Genomic DNA, 4,539 nt, shown 5'->3' on the forward strand with positions numbered 1-4,539 from the left:
AGAGACCTTTTCTGGAGTTAAACGCCAGCTCTCATGCCAGTTTGGGCGTTTAACTCCAAATTTTATGCCAGTTCCGGCGTTTAACGCTGGAATTTCTTGAGGTGACTTTGAACGCCGGTTTGGGCCATCAAATCTTGGGCAAAGTATGGACTATCATATATTGCTGGAAAGCCCAGGATGTCTACTTTCCAACGCCGTTGAGAGCGCGCCAATTGGGCTTCTGAAGCTCCAGAAAATCCACTTCGAGTGCAGGGAGGTCAGAATTCAACAGCATCTGCAGTCCTTTTGAGTCTCTGGATCAGATTTTTGCTCAGATCCCTCAATTTCAGCCAGAAAATACCTGAAATCACAGAAAAACACACAAACTCATAGTAAAGTCCAGAAAAGTGAATTTTAACTAAAAACTAATAAAAATATAATAAAAACTCAACTAAAACTACCAAAAACATACTAAAAACAATGCCAAAAAGCGTACAAATTATCCGCTCATCACAACACCAAACTTAAATTGTTGCTTGTCCTCAAGCAACTGAAAATCAAATAAGATAAAAAGAAGAGAATATACTATAGACTCCAAATTATCAATGAAACTAAGCTCCAAATTAGATGAGCGGGACTAGTAGCTTTTTGCCTCCGAACAGTTTTGGCATCTCACTTTATCCTTTGAAATTCAGAATGATTGGCTTCTTTAGGAACTCCGAATCCAGATAGTGTTATTGATTCTCCTAGTTAAGTATGATGATTCTTGAACACAGCTACTTATTGAGTCTTGGCCGTGACCCAAAGCACTCTGTCTTCCAGTATTACCACCGGATACATACATGCCACAGACACATAATTGGGTGAACCTTTTCAGATTGTGACTCAGCTTTGCCAAAGTCCCCAATTAGAGGTGTCCAGGGTTCTTAAGCACACTCTTATTGCCTTGGATCACAACTTCATTTCCTTCTTTTTCTTTCTTTTTCTCTTTCTCCCCTTTTTTTTCGTTTTTCTCCTTCTTTTTCTCTTTTTTTTTTTGTATTCACTGCTTTTTCTTGCTTCAAGAATCATTTTTATGATTTTTCAGATCCTCAGTAACATGTCTCCTTTTTCATCATTCTTTCAAGAGGCAACAATTTTAACATTCATGAATCACAAATTCAAAAGACATATGCACTGTTTAAGCATACATTCAGAAAACAAAAAGTATTGTCACCACATCAAACTAATTAAGCTAGTTTTAAAGATGAATTTGAAATCCTGTACTTCTTGTTCTTTTGTGATAAAAACAGTTTTCATTTAAGAAAGGTGATGGATTCATATTCATAGCTTTAAGGCATAGACACTAAGACACTAATGATCATAAGACACAAACATTGACAAACATAAGCATAAAAATTCGAAAAACAGAAGAATAAAGAACAAGGAAATCAAAGAACGGGTCCACCTTAGTGATGGCGGCTCTTTCTTCCTCTTGAAGATCCTATGGAGTGTTTGAGCTTCTCAATATCTCTTCCTTGTCTTTGTTGCTCCTCTCTCATGATTCTTTGATCTTCTCTAATTTCATGGAGGAGAATGGAGTGTTCTTGGTGCTCCACCCTTAGTTGTCCCATGTTGGAACTTAATTCTCCTAGGGAGGTGTTCAGTTGCTCCCAATAGTCTTGTGGAGGAAAGTGCATCCCTTGAGGTATCTCAGGGATCTCATGATGAGAGGGGTCTCTTGTTTGCTCCATCTTTTTCTTAGTGATGGGCTTGAGGTCATGCCTTCTCAGTTGAACCGGCTTTGGATGCCATAAATGGTTATGGAAAAACAAAGAGCAATGCTTTTACCACACCAAACTTAAATGGTTTGCTCGTCCTCGAGCAAAAGAAGAAAGAAGAGAGTAGAAGAAGAAGAAATGGAGGAGAGGGAGATGGCTTTGTGGTTAGGCCAAAAGGGGAAGAAGTAGTGGTTTGAATTTGGATGGTGAGGTAAGTGGGGTTTTATAGAGGTGAGTGGTGAAGAGAGAGATGGGATTTGATAGGTGAGGGGTTTGTGGGGATCCTGTGGGGTCCACAGATCCTTAGGTGTCAAGGAAAAGTCATCCCTGCACCAAATGGCATCAAAAATCACATTTTGAGCCATTTCTGGCGTTAAACGCCGGGCTGGTGCCCATTCCTGGCGTTTAACGCCAGGTTCTTGCCCTTCTCTGGCGTTTAACGCCAGTCTGGTGCCCCTTTCTGGCGTTAAACGCCCAGAATGGTGCCAGACTGGGAGTTAAACGCCCAACTGCTAGCCTCACTGGCATTTAAACGCCAGTGAGTTCTTCCTCCAGGGTGTGTTGTTTTTCTTCCTGTTTTTTCATTCTGTTTTTGCTTTTTTCATTGATTTTGTGACTTCTTATGATCATCATCCTACAAAAAAGATAAAATATCAAAAGGAAATAGTTAATTATAAAACATTGGGTTGCCTCCCAACAAGCGCTTCTTTAATGTCATTAGCTTGACAGAGGACTCTCATGGAGCCTCATAAATGATCAGAGCAATGTTGGAACCTCCCAACACCAAACTTAGAGTTTGAATGTGGGGGTTCAACACCAAACTTAGAGTTTGGTTGTGGCCTCCCAACACCAAACTTAGAGTTTGACTGTGGGGGCTCTATTTGTCTCTGATTTGAGGGAAGCTCTTCAAGCTTCCTCTCCATGGTGACAGAGGGATATCCTTGAGCCTTAAACACATAGGATTCTTCATTCACTTGAATGATCAGTTCACCTCCATCAACATCAATCACAGCCTTTGCTGTGGCTAGGAAGGGTCTGCCAAGGATGATGGATTCATCCATGCACTTCCCAGGATCTTGTCTCTTTTGAGGTAATTTCTGCCTAGACAAGTCATCCAGTTCTTTGGTGAGCAAAGGGGGTTCATCCTCCCGAGTCTCATTTCCAAATAACTTGTCATTTAGCTTCATGATTGCTCCAAGGTATTTAGCAACTTGCTCTTCAGTGATATACTCATCCTCTTCAGAGGAAGAATACTCATCAGAGCTCATGAATGGCAGAAGTAAGTCCAATGGAATCTCTATGGTCTCATCTTGAGCCTCAGATTCCCATGGTTCCTCATTGGGGAACTCATTAGAGGCCAGTGGACGTCCAGTGAGGTCTTCCTCAGTGGCGTCCTCTGCCTCTTCTTCCTTCCAGAATTCGGCCATGTGGATGGCCTTGCACTCTCCTTTTGGATTTTCTTCTGTATTACTTGGGAGAGTACTAGGAGGAAGTTCAGTAACTTTCTTACTCAGCTGACCCACTTGTCCTTCCAAATTCCTAATGGAGGACCTTGTTTCAGTCATGAAACTTTGAGTGGTCTTTATTAGATCAGAGACCATTGTTGCTAAGTCAGAAGTATTCTGCTTAGAACTCTCTGTCTGTTGCTGAGAAGATGATGGAAAAGGCTTGCCATTGCTAAACCTGTTTCTTCCACCATTATTGTTATTGAAACCTTGTTGAGGTCTCTCTTGATTCTTCCACGAGAAATTTGGGTGATTTCTCCATGAAGAATTATAGGTGTTTCCATAGGGTTCTCCTAGGTAATTCACCTCTTCCATTGAAGGGTTCTCAGGATCATAAGCTTCTTCCTCAGATGAAGCATCCTTAGTACTGCTTGGTGCATTTTGCATTCCAGACAGACTTTGAGAAATCAAATTGACTTGTTGAGTCAATATTTTATTCTGAGCCAATATGGCTTTCAGAGTGTCAATCTCAAGAACTCCTTTCTTCTGACCAGTCCCATTGTTCACAGGATTTCTTTCAGAAGTGTACATGAATTGGTTATTTGCAACCATTTCAATGAGCTCTTGAGCCTCTGTAGGCGTCTTCTTCAGATGAAGAGATCCTCCAGCAGAGCTATCCAAAGACATCTTGGATAGTTCAGAGAGACCATCATAGAAAATACCTATGATGCTCCATTCAGAAAGCATGTGAGATGGACATTTTCTGATCAATTGTTTGTATCTTTCCCAAGCTTCATAGAGGGATTCACCATCCTTCTGTCTGAAGGTTTGGAATTCCACTCTAAGCTTACTCCATTTTTGAGGTGGAAAGAACTTTGCCAAGAAGGCATTGACTAGCTTTTCCCAAGAGTCCAGGCTATCTTTAGGTTGTGAGTCCAACCATATTCTAGCTCTGTCTCTTATAGCAAAGGGGAATAGCATCAGTCTGTAGACCTCAGGGTCAACCCCATTAGTCTTGACTGTGTCACAGATTTGCAAGAACTCAGCTAAAAACTGATGAGGATCTTCCAATGGAAGTCCATGGAACTTGCAATTCTGTTGCATTAGAGAAACTAATTGAGGCTTAAGCTCAAAGTTGTTTGCTCCAATGGCAGGGATAGAGATGCTTCTCCCATAGAAATTGGGAGTAGGTGCAGTAAAGTCACCCAGCACCTTCCTTGCATTGTTGGCGTTGTTGTTGTTTTCGGCTGCCATGGGTTCTTCTTCCTTGAAGAATTTGGTTAGGTCCTCTACAGAGAGTTGTGCCTTAGCTTCTCTTAGCTTTCGCTTCAAGGTCTTTTCAGGTTCAGGGTCAG

The 4,539-nt window shown here is 41.4% G+C and overlaps 1 non-coding gene across 1 annotated transcript; it reads left to right on the forward strand.

Moving 5' to 3' along the window:
- The first annotated feature begins 3,925 nt into the window (after positions 1-3,925).
- On the forward strand, positions 3,926-4,033 carry LOC130983787 (small nucleolar RNA R71). Its single transcript, XR_009087763.1, has one exon. It is a non-coding gene; the product is annotated as a small nucleolar RNA R71 (small nucleolar RNA).
- The last annotated feature ends 506 nt before the right edge of the window (positions 4,034-4,539 follow it).

This window comes from Arachis stenosperma, chromosome 5, assembly GCF_014773155.1.
Source record: "Arachis stenosperma cultivar V10309 chromosome 5, arast.V10309.gnm1.PFL2, whole genome shotgun sequence".
Lineage (NCBI taxonomy): Eukaryota > Viridiplantae > Streptophyta > Magnoliopsida > Fabales > Fabaceae > Arachis > Arachis stenosperma.